Genomic DNA, 17,490 nt, shown 5'->3' with positions numbered 1-17,490 from the left:
TTTGTTTTAGGTGATGCCTACCATCCTTTTAAAATAACAGAGCAAAACTATTAGCAAACTGGGTTTTCAAAGCTACGTAAATTAAACTAGAACTTACAGTGTAATGTGAAAAAAAAGACAGGTTGTCTGGCCAAAATTAAGATCTATTTGCCTACAACTTTACTCTGTACTAACTGTGCTGCTAGTACTGGCATACACCCTCAAAACACACATGTACACAATTTCATCACTTTGTTTCATCATTAAGCTTATACAATATTGCCTAAGAACTATTTCTTAACTTGCTGCCCTCTTTACCCATTCAACAAATTCTAACATTATGTGAAGAGCTCACTGCAAATGCAAATTTTCACCTCGAGGTGATTTCCTTAAAAGCTTCCATAACAAAAACCACTCCTACTGTTAACACTAGTACTATCAGTAGTGCTATTCATCCATTTCTATCCATATCATACTTATATAAAATGGACTATCTAGTATATTTCTCACCATATAGTGTATTTCACCCTTTTACTTACACATTTTCCCCTTGTTTTAACATTTCTGAGGTAAAGATACATCTCAAAATCAATGGCACTTTATAATTGTGCTGGACAGACAGTAATTAAACACAACTGGTCTTTGTTCTTCCATAAACTCCATCATTGCTATTCACCATATCATCAATTGAGTTATATGTGTTGTTAGTTTCATGCATGTTGAGTTTAGATACCTTATATAAGTCCAATTCTATGTTTTCTTGCAAAGCAACAATAAAGTGAATTAAGAGATATGAAAATAGTCACAAGGAGATGAACCTGTATTATATTTTTTCACAAAATATACAGAAAAGAACAAACTATCATATCCCAAGGAGTGCAAATGAAAGCCAAAAAAAACTGTCAAATCTCTGAGAACAGACAAAAGATTTCAAAGCAATGAGTGGCTGATGTGACCAAATATAGCCCATACAGGCATATGGCGTATATTTCCTTCTCACTGACATAAAACAGCATTGTGTCTTCTATTAATGGTAACTCAGGTTTTGTGAAATAAGATTTTAAAAATCAGAACCCTTCATTCTTGGTCTTCTAGTCATTCCCATCTTAGACTGGCACCACCATTCACTTATTAAAGTCAGAAACTTGGAAATCATTCTTGACTCATCCCTTTTCTTCATTGTCTACTCTACCTCCACACAACACATAAGAAATCAGAAAACGTCTCATTATTACTCCTATTACAACCATAGTCCCAAGGAACTATCACACCGATACAACCTAACCCTCCCCTCCTCCATTCCACCCCCATTGAAATCTAATATTTATACAGCAGCTGAAGCATAAGTTCTCAACCTTGGCACTATTAACATTTTTTGGGTAATAACTCCTTGTTGTAGGGGGCCATTCTGTGCAGTGAATGTTTAGCAGCATCCTGGCCTCTACCCACTAATGCCAGTAACATATACTGGCATTACAGGTGTATCAACCCACAAATCCCAGTAGCATATACACCCTCAGTTGTATCAACCAAAATTGTCTGCAGACACTGCCAAATGCCCCCTGGAAAGAAGCAAAATAACTTGAGAACCACCGAACTAGAGGGACGTTTTTAAATAATAAAATGTGCACTCATTACACCCTTCCTGCATTATGCTCCCTCTAGTCACTATGACCTTCTCTCACTTCCTAAAATGCCACAGCCATTTCTGCTATAGAGATTTTGCTTTTGCTCCTCCTTGTGTTTGAACTATTCTCACCCAGGTTCTGTGCATGTCTCAGCTTAAATTTCATGTCCTGGAAAATGCCTTTCCTAATTGTATATATCTCATTATAACCCATTATAGTAACTAATTTATTCCCTGTACAGCATTCATCAGTACCTGCATCAATATAGCATAATCACTCTAATTATTATGTTTATCTGATTCTTTTTTTTTTTTTTTAAACTTCATGGTTTTTTTTTGGTTTTTTTTTTTAATGTTTTTATTTTTTATTTCTCGGAGAGAGAGAGAGAGACAGCGTGAGCAGGGGAGGGTCAGAGAGAGAGGGAGACACAGACTCTGAAACAGGCTCCAGGCACTGAGCTGGCAGCACAGAGCCCGACGCGGGGCTCGAACCCACGAACCGTGAGATCATGACCTAAGCGAAAGTCGGATGCTTAACCGACTAAGCCACCCAGGCGCCCCTATGTTTATCTGATTCTTGACTGTCTCTCACATGAACACAAATATTTTATCTGTCTCATTTCTAGTTAAGTGGCCAAAATGAAATGAACAAATCTGTAACTGGAGAACCTTAAGCACTAGATGAACGGGTATCAATGATAACCTCAGCACCACCCCCATTGCATTCCCCACCTGTATTTACCATCATTCCCCTTTTAAGTGGAGGGGAGGAAAATGCAAGGAAGAGGAAGAGCTAACAAAGCTATTTTGTAAAATATCTTTGCCAACATCATATTCTCTGAAGGGTTGTGTACAATGCCATATGTAATAAACTTAAAGCACTAGAATGGTGTGATAAACAGCCTATATTCAATAAATGATGGCTATGTATGTAAAGCACTAAGCCCAATGCCAATAGCAGATAAATGAAAAACACAACTGCTTTTTCTTTTTTTTAAAGTAAACTCTATGCCCAATGTGTGGCTTGAATGCACAACCCTGAAATCAAGAGTCACATACTGTGACTGAGCCAGGGGCCCTGAAAAATGCAACTTCTCTTGCCCCTTTTAAACTCACTCTACCACTAGCTTGCTCTGAATATAGTTAAGAATAGAACTCTGTCCCCAAAAGATACCTTTCCCCTTCTGCACCTCCATGAACATAACATACTGGGTGTAACACAGATTAGTTATTCATATACACTGATTGGGGAAAGCCAAATATCCATTAACCAAAACCAATTCATCACAAAATGACCTCAGAAGCACACTGCAATTGGTGTCATTAAACAAAATAACTGTATTAATATTCAGTTTTGGACCCAACCTTAAATTAACTTTGGGCAAGGGTGGGGAGGGGGGTGATCAAAACTGCTGTTTAATAACATCAGTGTTGGTTACTAAAAATACCTACATCTTTTTTATCAAATAGTTTTATTATCAAGTTGATTTCCATATAACACCCAGTGCTCATCCCCACAAGTGCCCTCCTCCATGTCCATCTACCCCCTTTCCCCCAACACCCATCAGTCCTCAGTATGTTCTCAGCATTCAAGAGTCTCTCATGGTTTGCCTCTCTCTCTCTTCCCCACTATTTCCCCCATTCTTCTCCCCCACGGTCCTCCATTAAGTTCCTCCTAATCCTCCTATACGTGCAAACATATGGCATTTGTCCTTCTCTGCCTGACTTATTTCACTCAGCATAACACCCTCAAGGTCCATCCATGTTGCTACACATGGCCAGATTTCATTCTTTCTCACTGCCATGTAGTATTCCATCGTATAGACAAACCACATCTTCTTGATCCATTTATCCGTTGATGGACACTTAGGCTCTTTCCATGTTTTGGCTATTGTTGAGAGGGCTGCTATGAACATTGGGGTACATGTGCTCCTATGTATCAGCACTCCTGTATCCCTTGGATAAATTCCTAGCAGTGCTATTGCTGGGCTATAGGGGAGTTCTATTGTTAATTTTTTGAGGAACCTCCACACTGTTTTCCAGTGGGGCCGCACCAGTTTACATTCCCACCAACAGTGTAGGAGGGTGCCCGTTTCTCCACATCCTCGCCAGCATCTAGAGTTCTCTGATTTGCTCATTTTAGCCACTCTGACTGGCATGAGGTGGTATCTCAGTGTGGTTTTGATTTGAAAATATCTACTACATCTAGTACAAGCCTACTTATAGGAAATAAAATAGTAAATTGAGTTCATGATTAGACTCAAATAACAGCAAAGGGCAAAGTACTATAAAGTACTACACAATAGTTAATCAGAACAAAATTTTTATTTCTCTTAAATTCCCTTTAATATATTGTTTCTAACAGCATTCTGTATATGCATTTGAGGATTTAAGGAAAATGATAAAGGAGTGTATTACAAAGGGAACATAAAGGAAACCAAATGGCCAGTCTGAATCCTTGTTCTGCTAATTACTATCTATGTGACCTTTGGAAAATCACTAAACTTCTCTATTCCTCAGTTTCCGTAATTACAAACTGAGACTTAACCATAGTACCCACCTCACAGGGTTGTAAGAATTACATACCATATTAAAATACTCAGAACAGTGTTTGATGTATAAGAAATCCGATTAGCAAGATTACATAATAGTATTATATTGCTGTTAACTACTATGATATTATTTTGTTTTTTAAACGTACCTATGATTGCAGAAAGTTCTATTGATAAACACTGTATCAGACCACAGGGTAGTTAGAATGCACGGTGAGATAACCCACATCTTCTTCTCTAATTTTTTTAGGAAGGGTCTTAGGGAAAAAAGCACTCTAAACCTAAAGCATTTTTTTTTTTATTAACTTTGACATGTAACAAAGAACTTGGGTTTCAGTCCAATTTAACAAGTCAAAGAAGAGTGGGGAAGGAAAGAGACTATCTCTAAGGATCTCTTTTCTGAGAGACAACCAAACAAATGGGCTTTTTCATTCCCTGTCCATCCTACACATCAAGCTATCCACTGAACTCTCAGCAAATGGTACCATGCTTAGTTAAGGAATTACCTATTATATTCAAATATAATTATTAACAAAAACAGCAAATTTTTGATGTAGTAATATAAGCTTCTCTAATGCAGTAAATTAAAGATCTAAAGTTGCAACTAACAGCCTGATTTTTGAAGTACAGACTATGATAAATGGTTTTTAGGACATCTGCAACATGAAAATGTTTCTGATTTCTTTTGGTAACAAAATCACAAGTATTGATAGTGTATCTGTGATTTGCTGCCCACATTCAAAATCAAAGAAAATGCCAAATCTCACCTACAGGTTAATGAAGATAATGTGATTGTTTTCCAATCAAAGTTCATGAACCATCGTTTAAAAAGATCTCTTTAAGAGGCGCCTGAGTGGTTCAGTTGGTTAGGCCTCTGACTTTGGCTCAGGGCATGGCAGTTCATGGGTTCAAGACCCACAGTGGGCTCTGCACTGACACCTCAGAGCCTGGGGCCTGCTTTGGATTCTGTGTCTCCCTCTCTCTCTGCCCCTCCCCCACTCATACTCTCTGTCTCTTGCAAAAATAAACAAACATTACCAAAAAAATTTTTGAAGACTGCTTTAAGAGATTAGACTTAGTCACAAAACCCTGAATTCAAACTCACCACTATCTAGCAAGGTATACTAGGAATAGGTACTTAACCTCTCTACCTCATCTGTGAAATGGGAATAATATCAACATAAGACTTCTGTGCTATTTAGGGGTACCTGAGCATGGCTCAGTCAGTTGAGCATCCTACTCTTGATTTTGGCTCAGGTCAGGATCCCAGAATTGTGGGATCTTAAGTCTCTTTCTTTCTTCCTCTACCCCTTCCCCACCTTTCACACTCTTTAAAAAAAAAAAAAAGACTGCTGTGCCACTTATTTACTATTATGCTACGAAACACAGTATTTAACACATCCTCAAAAAACATATTCTATATTATAATCAGTAACCAAGGTCAGACAATTATATAGTTCATAACTCCTGCTGTGCATCAGAAACTCAGATATGGGTAAGTTGATCTGAGGTAGATCCCAAGCACTGGTATATTTTTAAAGCTCCTAGGTGATTCTAATGTGCAGCCACTGGCCTAAGGACAAAGCTCAAGCTCTTTAGTTTGGCACACTAAGAATTCTCATCACTACTTACAACTCTATATTTTAATCACTCCTCTACAGGCAACCAATGCTCTGAACACACAATGAATTAACACTTCTTCAACAAGTGGACTATAGTAGTACCTCTCAAACTTCAGCATGTTTTCAGAGACATCAGAAAACCTGTTAAAAATTGTTGGTATCTGCAAAATTTCTAAGTTACTCAGGTGCATTCAGGAAAGGTCTAAAAAGACACATTTCTTAACAAGCTCCCACTTAATATTGATACTGCTGCTGTATGGACCACACTTTGAGAACCACCAGGCAATCCTAGATCACAGCCCTGTCCCTTTATATTCACCTAAAATAGCATTCCTATCTCCACCACCCCACTCTTAACTATTACTTCTCCTTCAAAACTTACATAAGAATTCACTTTCAGGAAGCATTTGGTCACTTCATCAAATCTCCTCAAGGCACTTATTAAATACTTTAATAAAACTTGGCTAGGAAAAAAAAATACTATAGAATGTTCTTAATGGTACACTAATGTTAGCATATGCCAACTACAAAAATTAGGTAAAGAGGCCTCTTTGGGCAGATGAATTTCAAAAAGGTGAAAAAGGCAAACAGTCTGTCAAGCAGGATAAAATCTGGATTTCAGCCCCCACCAACCCCCTTGGCCAGATACCTTTATGCAGAGCACCAATTCTACAGTCAGTCATGATAGCCTTGGCACAGCATTACTACTAAAACACAAAGAAAGGGCACCTTGACCAACCCCAGATATGAGGAAAGGAGGGAGAGAAGGAGCAATAAGGCTAACAGAAAAGAAAGAAGGTATCAGTTAAGTTCTAAGTCACAAATTACTTTCTCTGTACATAGAACAACAACAAGAACTGTTTTAATGTCTTTATACCCACAATGTATGGTTCACTGTAGATTTCAATAAATATATGAATGACTTACAATGAATAAAACTATATGAAAACACTTGCTAATATATCTCTTTCTCACCAAATAAAGAAGCAAGCACACACCCATAGCTGGCACCAAAAGCTATAAATACTATTTAAATACAAACATTTTGGTCTGTATACTTATCAGCTAGGAGAAAGCACACATTTCTTAAATTTTTTTTAATGTTCTATTTATTTCTGAGAGAGAGAGAGAGAGAGAGAGAGAGAGAGGGAGGAAAAGAGAGACAGCGTGAGCAAGGAAGGATCAGAGAGAGAGGGAGATACAGAATCTGAAGCAGGCTCCAGGCTCTGAGCTAGCCGTCAGCACAAAGCCCAACACGGGGCTCAAACCCACAAACCATGAGATCATGACCCGAGCCGAAGTTGGACACTTAACCAACTGAGCCACCCAGGCACCCCCCGAAAACACACATTTTTCTAATAACCAGATGGGAGTCATAAGGCATAAGGAGTCTGCAGAAAATACAGTTAGGTTTTTCAAAATTAAAGACTTTCAAAACAAAACCTATGTATTACCTAATTCAGAGTTGATTTCCTGAGTATTTTTCAGCAGGCACTAAAAAATTTACAGGAATCTTGGAAACTAGGTCTAAGCCACTAATTTTACAATGAAGAAACTGAGACCCAGAGAAGTAATGATTCAAAGACAAATAGCTAATTAGTGGTAGAGCTGTAACTAAATCTCAGGTCTCTAGCCCTTCACTAGTTTTCTCTCTTACACCATGCTGCCTTTACATTTATAAAATAAAATACTAAATATCCACAGCTTAAAAACAGATTAACTGGGGTTTTGTTCTCTGTATCCCATTTTTATGAGAAGAAAAAGCTGTCACCCACCATCTTATTTTGTCTAAGAACTTTCTCAAAGATGTAACTTTTAACATAAGTTCTGCTCTTGGTAAAATTCATTCCGACTCTTTGTACGCAAAATTATACATGGAAGCTAATATTATAAATAATAATCCTGAAACTACAGCCGTCAAAATTTCTCAATTACCAAGAAAGCATTACAATACCTTTCCAGGAAGCAATACATTCTTAAGAAAGAAAAAAGAGCCTAATTTTTGAAATATGTTTAACAATAAGCAGAAGATTCGGCTATAACCCTCATCTCAGTTAACCAGAATATCTCATCCTTTGACCATTCTCATTAATAAAGTTTTAATCTAATACTAGTTCCATGTGCTGCTAAGAAAAAATTAATTAAAATTCTTTGCTTCTGTAAAGTAACCTCATCATTTATCTGTATTAAAATTTTATTCACTTTTTAAATGTAAAATTAATGTTCTTTGAATTTATGTGCAATGCAATACAGTCTAATATTTAAAAGATAATTTTTTTAACTTCTACAGCAACCTATGACAGAGAAATGCTTTTTTTTTTTCATATTTTTAAAAATGTTTGTTTATTTTTGAGAGAGACACAGAGCACAGGAAGGGAAGGGAAGGGGCAGAGAGAGATGGAGACACAGAATTCAAAGGAGGCTCCAGGCTCTGAGCTGTCAGCACAGGGTCCGATGCAAGCCTTGAATTCACCAGCTGTGAGATCATGACCTGAGCTGAAGACTGAAGCTTGCTTAACTTTAAAAAAGGAGAATTTAACACAGGCAGCGTGACTCAGATGCTAGGAATTCTCTCGGACAATGGCTTTCTTGGCCATTTATCATTTGATAGTACTTCCTTAATCTGTAAACATATAAATATGAACTTTTTGACTATCCCTAACAATGAGAGATTCACAGTAATGCATTTTCCTCCCAAAATGGAATTTAAGCTCTAATAATAAAAGTAGAACACAACTTAAGATATTTTTAGCTTTTATATCCTGCATTACGTCATAAAAATTTCTGCACATTTGCTACATTATACTATCTCTACTAGAGAACAGAGGACGCCTACCTCTCAGTGCTATAAATGAGACAGAAAAAATAATAACCTGATATAATCAGAGTCAACAGAGCTTTTAAAATAAGAGGGAGTCAGGTACCTCATGTCATGTTCATGCTTGATTATCTTTAAGGCACATTTTGTCTGCCTCTCTAAGATTGAGAAGATAGGCAATGATCTCTCAAACCTCTATCTGGACCTTTAAACCAATTCAACAATTACAAAGCAATTTTGACAGAGAGCCTAAAAACAGTACCAGTAATATTTCATTATTAATGTTACCATGAATAGAATATAAAGGGACTCTGCTGAAAAACTCTTCTGACTCTTATTTGTCGCTTCCATTTATTATTTCGGGGGGGGAACCAACAGGGAGAAAGCCATCGTCTCCTTAATTCTGCACTTTAGGCCTCCAAAGTATCTTGAACCTAACCCCCTCTACAAAATTTCATATATTATTCCTGTTGGTTTCTTTTGTTGCTTTGGGGTTTTTGTTTTAGGTTTTTTTTTTAATCTCTCCTAATAGAACAGAAACTTAAGAGCAAAACCTATGTATTTATGAATTTTATATACTCATTACTCATCATGCAGTTGGCCCTCAAAAACATTTATTGAAAAAAATCTTAACTGGATTCCCATCATAGAGATGACACAATGGAGACCTCCAGAAATTTAACGTTCTACCCAAGACCACACAACCATTACATGGTAGGATAAGAAAGAAAATTAAATCTCCATAAAATAAACTCCAAAATGCAAAGAATTTCAACATGCAAAAATGAGGTTGAGAGAAAAATGACCTTTTAAGAGATTTAGAGTCTGGATTCTGAAAGTAAACCTAGGCTTAAATCCTGGCTCTATCATTTATTAGCTGTACAGTCTTAGGACAATCAGTCTACAATACTACACAGGATACTATGCCTCATGAAGACTACCTCTTACCAGATCTTATGATGGCAACAATAAACACAATAATACATTTAGAACAAATGAAAATATACAGGGGATGATAAATGTTGGCTGAAGTTATCAGGAAAGATGTTACACAGAGAGATCGTACAACTCAGTATTTTTTACTTTTCCCCTCTTTTTGAGCTGTACCAATAATGCAGTACAATACAAAAAACCTCAATAACAGTTTAAAAGACTATAAAGCAAACCCCCCATATAACCACTACTAAGGTCAACAAACAGAATGCTCCAAAGATCTCTTTACATTGTGCCCCTCTCTCATCACAAACTTGGGAAATTTAATCTAATCTAATCAATATTAAATTTAATCTAACCTGTAAAATGGATAATATAACAATAACCACCGCATGAGGTTACTGTAAAACATTTACTGGTACATAGTAAATGCTCAATACACACATAAAACAGAACAAAGATGGGCAGATAGGCTAAGATACAAGTATGTAATCCAATTATAAAGTAAAAACTCAAAGAGAAGCACAGTACAGAGATAGAGCTGAAAGGCTAGGTAGCAGCCATACGAGAAAAGGAAAACTTAATCAAAAGTAACATAGAGAAAACTAAGAAAATGTCTATGAAGCACTTGGGTGGCTCAGTCAGTTAACTGTCAGACTTCAACTCAGGTCAAGATCTCGGTTCATGAGTTCAAGCCCCACATCAGGCTCTGTGGAGATAGCTGAAAGCCTGGAGCCTGCTTCAGATTTTGTGTCTCCCTCTCTCTCCTCCCTCCCCCACTCACACTCTCTCTCTCCCTCAAAAATAAACAAACATGGAGAGGAGAGGAGGGGAGGGGAGGGGAGGGGTCTAAAATTTATCACCTAAGGTTCCACTTTAAGTAGCTAGAAAAAAAGAGATGCCACACTTGGGTGGCTCAGTTGGTTGAGCTTCTGACTCTTGATTTCAGCTCAGGTCATGATCTCCCAGTTAATGGGATAAAGCCCCTCATCAGGCTCTGCACTGAACACGGAGACTGCTTGGGATTCCCTCTCTCTCCCTCTCTCTCTCTCTCTCTCTCTCTACCCCTCCCCCACTCATTCCCTCTCCCTCTCAATATTAAAAAAAAAAAAAACTAGGGAAAAAAGGGCAAATATGTGGAAGAAAAGTATAAGGAGAAGAAAAAATGAGATGGAGAAGATGAATGGAGGAAAACTAGCAATGTTATTAACCTGAAAAGACAGTAATACTGGTAAACCAAGAATGAGACTGTTTAAGAAAAAAAGGAACATACACCATAAGAAATTAAAGAGGAGATACCACTACAGATCCTACAGACATTAGGGAATCTTGTAAACAATTTATATCGATAAATGAAATAAAATGAACAAATGTCTTTTAAATACAACTTATCAAATCTGGCATGATGAAAAAAATCTAAACATCCATGTCTACTAACAAAATAAAATTTGAATGTTATCAGAAACCTTCTCTAGATGGTATCACTGGTAAATTCTAGTAAACACTCACTTGAGAATGAAGATCAATGCTAAATTATTTCAGTAAACAGACCTATTATATGAGGCCACCATAATCATAATACTGAAACCTGACTAAGACATTACAACCAAAGAAAACTACAAAGCAATATCCCTTATGAGTATCCCCAAATCCCTAACAAAACATTAAATATGAAATACTCTGTCCAAATGAAAATTATCATAGAAATCAAGGATAAAACAAATGCTTCTGCAAAATGACTGTGTCAAATTATATTCTTGCATTTACATTCTCACCAACACTTGATATTATCAGAATGTTTAAAGTTTGCCAATCTGATAGCAGTGAAATGGTTTCTTCTTATGGTTTTACTTGGCACCCTCCTGATTACCAAGGTATAATTCACTGCTTTCCAGCTCTAAGTCATGATATCACGTAGTTGAGTTGCAACCAACATTCTTAATGTAAAAAACAGAATCTGAAAATATCAGAGAGCACTATATAAAGGTTAAATGTTACTTCATGAAACTTTTACTGTTCAATTACAGCAAAACTCCATGAGACATATGGGCAAACTTTACCCGAGCACCATTTCTGCCTATAGTACAAAGGAATGTTTTTTTATAAAGAAAGTAGGATTTAAGATGTCCTTCAAGCACAAACTGGCAAAAACAATTGAAAGAGGAGGAAAAAAACCTAAGGGAAACAATAAGGGATGAATTATATGAAGAAAAGATTCTACAAAACTAACTGGTCTATTACCTACTTAAAGCTCACTTTAAAAGAAGCATATTTCTCAATAAAACAAGGTTTCTCTCAGCACTAAGGTAGGAAGCTGAGATTCTATCCTCTTAACTACTGAAATGACAGAAAACTAACCTTTCCTTCTCTGTAGGCATTACCCTAAATCCCATCTCAAGCTGCATCTCATTCTGGGGCTTATATATGAATATTCTTTTAGGTCTCCACTTCTTGCTTCCCCCTAAGGAGTGTCACCTTAGCTAGAAATATCTTTAATTCTAAAGATGTATATGTTTATTCAGTTAACAAACATTTATCAGGCTCCTATTATATCAACTCTCTAGTAAGAAATCAAGTTTAACTCCTGATTATATACTCTTTAAAAGCTTGATATCCTTAATTGAAACTGTCCTAATTGCCTCCTCTTGAAAATATTCTGCTTCTTGGACCCAAAGCATCCCACATACCAACTTCTGCTACCTTCTTTGTTCCACCAATAATATCCCTACTCTGACCCTTACAAAGAATTTCTTCTTCACAAACTGCAGACCAATCAAGCCACAGAAATAGCCTGGGGCAATGAGTGTGTGAATCTGCCTGTCACTTAATAGCTTAAGCATTAAAATCTCTTATTTTAAACAACAAAAAAATCTCTTACCGTATTAGACTCAATCTTATCTCTAAAATGGGTAAAACAACAGGTATGAAGGAATAATAATTAATTTCCTATTGCCTTTCTTATTACCTGAAGTTTTGTTTTAACGTGTTTTATTTATTTCTGAGAGAGAAAGAGCGTGAGAAGGGGAGGGTCACAGAGAGAGGGAGACACAGAATCCGAAACAGACTCCAGGCTCTGAGCTAGCTGTCAGAATCCGAAACAGACTCCAGGCTCTGAGCTAGCTGTCAGCACAGAGCCCGACGCGGGGCTCAAACCCACTAACTGTGAGATCATGACCTGAGCCAAAGTCGGCTGCCCAACCTACTGAGCCACCCAGGCGCCCCTACCTGAAGTTTTTTAATTCTAGTTTTTAATTTCCTCTAAATGCAAAAAAATATTTTTATAGAGTGAGGCACTTAAAATGAGGTACTAGGAAATGTGGGAAAGGATAAGGTTTAGAGACAAATAAGAATGAGTAAATTTATCAAGCAGGTTATTGCTCTCCCTCTGTGCTCGCCTTGTATGTCTAGATCTAAAGAGGCAAAACTAAAGATACTCCTTTCCTAATGACAGGTAAAATTCTAAGAACCCTCAATGACCCACATCCTATAAATTACCCTCCCTCTGAGTGTGAGGGACCTGTAAATATAATGGGATATCATTCCACTGGTGGTTACATGGCAAACAGATTTTACACATGATTTTACACATGTATTTAAGGTCCCTAATCAGTTGAGTTTGCCAAAAAGGAAATTACCTTGGGTAGGTGTAACTGAACTAGATGAGCTTTAAAAAGGGGTCTTCAAGAAGAGACTAAAGGTCAAAAGAAAATGAATATACTCCTTTACTATAGGATTAAACAGCAAAGAAAAACAAGGGAAGAGGAAAGGACTTCCAACTCCCTCCATTTTGACCTCAGTCTGTACATTCTAACTGATTAAACTCTTCATTCCTCTCTTAAATCAGGCAAAAACCCAAAGGCAAAGCATCCCTTGATGAGAACCAAAACTACACCCACAAGCAATAAGGACGACACTGAGCCAATAAGACCCACTGTGACTGACCCCTGGAGCCAGGTGCTCTTGTACCCTTGTATCCAGGCTGCAAAGAGTTTATCTTTTTCCCCAGAGTGCATTATATATGTCCTCACCACTGAATATGAAGATATACAGATCCAGAATCAAAAGGGAAAAGCTAAAAATGTATAAAATATTTAAACTTTGATGAGAAAAGTAAGGTTCAGAGACTGACATCACTGGGTAATGTTTAAGGTAACTTCAGTCCAGAGCTTTTTCCCCTACACCTAAAGCTCCCCTTAAGGCTTTAAAAAAGTCATTCAAATCAACAGTAATTTTATTACTGTCTTCAAAGGAAGCAATCCTAGTAACCTAATTTCCCACATTTCACATATATTTCAGCAACTCAGTTTTGTCAGAACATCAAAACCTAAAGTGGATACTGAGAAACTTCCACTCAAAAGTAGTTTGGTTATAAAAAGGAACATTGGTAGAACACTTGGACAAATTTAAAATACATTTTGAAAATCTTAAGAAAAAAAATTAGCAAAACACCTGTAGGTTTTCCAGAACTTTATTTAGAAAGCAAGCAATTTGTGTTCTAAGTGTTGACAAAAATCAAAGGCGAGTAGACACCCTTAGATAGCCTTTCCGGATCCTTCAATATTTCCCTCCTTCTACAATTTTTAAGTCTGAAATCATCACAATAAGCATGAGAACATGGTACAATATTTCATACATGGTACAATATTTCATATATAAATAAGTCCTTTCATGTTCAACAATTTTCTTAAAACACACATGGAAAACTAAAAGGTAGAGTCGTATTCAAATTCCACACAAGTTACACATCACACAACTTTATACCAATTCAAATCCTTTCACAAGCACTGTATTTCCTAAGATGCAAAATATAGTCCTTTCTAGTCACGACTACGCGAAGGAATAAACTATATTCATCACCTGAACAAGAACTTCAACAGCAAATAATTCGGCTATCATCACATACAAACAGCATTGTTTTGAGTCTATAAGCTTCCAAAACCATCCTATGATTTATACGCCGCGGGCATGATTCTCTGCAATGTGAAAAGAATCGATAACATTTCAAATGTGGGTAGAAAGGGTGACGTGACAATCCTAAGACCTGAAAATTTTTTAAGTTCCTAGAGCACAAGAAGCACCCAGTTCAGACACTCCAATCGAGGCCCAGGTCCAATTCCAGGCACTCCAGTTTCCCAGCTCGTCACCCCGCCCCCACCCCGAGAAAGGAGGGAAAACAACTTTTATTGGCCTCTTCTCCCGGGGAATTGGCAAACTAGCGGGGCAGTGCTCCGGTCTGGACACGTTTTACAGGGAGGCCTCCTTCGGGGGCGGGGAGGGCAGATAGCGGGAAAGCTTGGCTTCGAAGCGCCTTCTTCCCCAGTCGCGAGCCCCCTGCCCCACCCCACCAAGAAGAGGCCCCGGCCGGACGCCACGCCGAGCGACCCCCAGGCCCCTCCGCTGAGGCGAGCTTGTTGTCATGTGACGACGCCGCCGCTAAAACACCGCAGAAACGCAGGGCGGCAGGCGGCGAAAGGCATTCTCACCAGCCCGCCTCGGCCCGGCCCCGCCGGGCGCGGGCGAGTCCCGAGAGTCCGGGCGGGGGGGCGGAGGGCGGGCTTGGCGGCGGGCCCGAGCGCGCCACAAAGGCTTCCGCGCCCGTCGCTGTAGTGCCCGAGCGGGCGGGGGCACGATTTTCAGGCCCGCGGGAGGGGCGGGGAGGGACGCGGGCTCCGGGGTGCCCGCCGCGCCCAGAGCCGCCCCCCTTGGCGCCCGGACGGCCAGCGACCGCCGCGCCCCGCACAGGCCCACGCGGCCTCCCTCCCCCGCGCGGGGCCCGCGCCCGGCCCGCCCGCCCGCTCCTCGCTCGCGCTCTCTCGCTCTCTCGCTCTCGCCCGGCCTCCATCTTGGATCCGCGCTTCCAACCCCCGCGCCGCTGCCGCCGCATTCCCCCTTTCCCGCCCCCCGCCGCCGTCGCCGCCGCCCGCACTCACCTCAGCTGCCCATCCGGGCGCCGCCGGCCGTCGACCTAGTTTCCCCCCAAAAGTCTCCGGTGTGTTATTCCCGATGTGGGGGGGTTGTTACGGGGTGTTCGCCGGGGGTTCGGGAGCGGGGGCCGCGCCTTCAACGGAGCTGCAATCCTAACCCGCCATCTGGTGGCATTTTCCACACGCCAATGGCGCCGCTGCAGACTTGGGTCCGGACCGCCCTCTGCTGGCCGCGGCGCTTACTGCCTAGCTGACGGGACGGGCCTGCCCGGAAAGGGGAGGGAGCTGAGGCGCGAGCTGGGGACCGCGGCGGGGACGCGCTCAAACGCTTTCCTGTGGGGATTGCGCGCACGCGCACCAGCGGGGCGGGAAACGTGGCCGCTGCGTGGAGACCCCGCCCCCGCACGGAGCGGTAGCCTACGTCAGCCAATCGCAATCGGCGGACACCCCTTGGTGAGGGCGTTGTGGACGGTTCTTGGGCCGCCCGAGGCTGGCAGAAAGACGGCCACGGTGGCGCCTGCGCGCCCTGCTAACCGAGTTGCCGCCCGCCATTTTTGGAGCTTTTCCGAGACCTGGGAGGGAGACCCGCCCCCGGCCGGTTCACTAAAGCTCCTCCCCAGGTCGCGAGACTGGCGCTTCCTTGCAGCCCCGTCTGAATTGTGCTGTCTCCATCCCACGTCCGGGAAGCATTGTGCGGAAATAGGAGGGAGTGAAAGTGCCAACCAAGCCCTTCAGTCGCCTCTCCTGTACTAGCTACTTATTGTTGACTGTTGGGAAGGCGCTTTCGCGAGCGAGGGTGAAAAGGTTTCGAGACCTGCTCAGGCCCTCCCTGGCGGATCTAGATGCTACAATGCCTGCCCCAGGCCGATTGGCGTCGTCCCTGCCTCTGTAAAGCAGATCCTTTCCATAGTGCCGGCTTTGCATAAGGCGGCAGCATTGGCTAGTTAGTGAAAAAGGAATGTAGCTAGACTGGGAAAATACAGCCTCAGCCTTGGATATACGAGTTCTCTTCCCACAGCGTAGGACAACTCTCAGTGGCTCTGAAATGAACGTGAGAATTGACTAACGTGAGATCGTGACCAAAATATGTCCTTGAACGTCGCTTCTTCTACCCGTCTTTCTGTGGCGGTGGCTCCTACCTTTCACCTGCTCACAACTTTTCTTTTTTTTTTTTTTAATATATTTTTTGAATGTTTTATTTATTTCTAGGAGAGAGAGAGAGAGAGAGACAGCGTGAGCAGGGGAGGGTCAGAGAGAGAGGGAGTCACAGACTGAAACAGGCTCCAGGCTCTGAGCTGTCAGTCAGCACAGAGCCCGACGCGGGGCTCGAACCCACGAACCGTGAGATCATGACCTAAGCGAAAGTCGAACGCTTAACCGACTAAGCCACCCAGGCGCCCCAACCTGCTCACAACTTTTCAATACAAAAGTGATCCTTAATCTCCCTGGTCATCAGCCCCATTCACGACAATTCTTTATTGCTAGAGCCAGCTCTGTTTTAATACTGCCTTATAGAATCCCTCAAATCCTTTAGTCTTCAGACCCGGTTTCCAGTAAATTACCCTTTTCTTTCCCAAAGGTCACAAAGCGTGTGACTGTTTCACCGGAGGAAGTCACGACCTGGTCGTGTATGAATTCGCAACTGGCCTCCCATTTGTAATTTTTTTTTCAACTAATCCCTGGTTGACTTCTTACATTCTCCTCAAAGACTTTCCAGCTTTTCTTGTTATTAAAGGTGCCTGTCCCAATCCATACTAATAGATAACTTCATTTAGTTTCTTGGAATCAAAGCTCTGGAATTCCCAATTATGGTTTTATATTCTCTTCATCTTAAAATATCTGTAGTCACATTCTGTTGATGATCTCAAAAATTCTCAAGGGGCACCTGGGTGGCTCAGTCGGTTGAGCGTCGGACCTTGGCTCAGGTCATGATCTCACTCATGGGTTCAAGCCCCGCATCAGGCTCTGCTGGCAGCTCAGAGCGGAGCCTGCTTCATATTCTGTGTCTCCCTCTCTCTCTCTACCTCTCCCCTGC

The 17,490-nt window shown here is 40.7% G+C and overlaps 1 protein-coding gene across 2 annotated transcripts in view; it reads right to left on the bottom strand.

The window, feature by feature from the left end:
* Window positions 1–15,930, bottom strand: part of LOC120224473 (cohesin subunit SA-1-like) — a 194,583-nt gene extending 178,653 nt beyond the window's left edge. For both annotated transcript variants that reach the window (XM_039222707.1, XM_039222708.1), the window contains exons 1-2: window positions 15,877–15,930; window positions 15,462–15,719 (exon numbers count right to left, since the gene is read on the bottom strand). The gene's annotated coding sequence lies outside the window, so the exon portion shown is untranslated. The remainder of the gene's footprint in view (window positions 1–15,461; window positions 15,720–15,876) is intronic.
* Between the last annotated feature and the right edge of the window lie 1,560 nt (window positions 15,931–17,490).

The sequence above is a fragment of the Hyaena hyaena genome, unplaced genomic scaffold (assembly GCF_003009895.1).
Source record: "Hyaena hyaena isolate Hyena2069 unplaced genomic scaffold, ASM300989v1 scaffold_1176, whole genome shotgun sequence".
In the NCBI taxonomy this organism is placed as follows: domain Eukaryota; kingdom Metazoa; phylum Chordata; class Mammalia; order Carnivora; family Hyaenidae; genus Hyaena; species Hyaena hyaena.
This window is presented reverse-complemented; position numbering and strand designations above follow the sequence as displayed.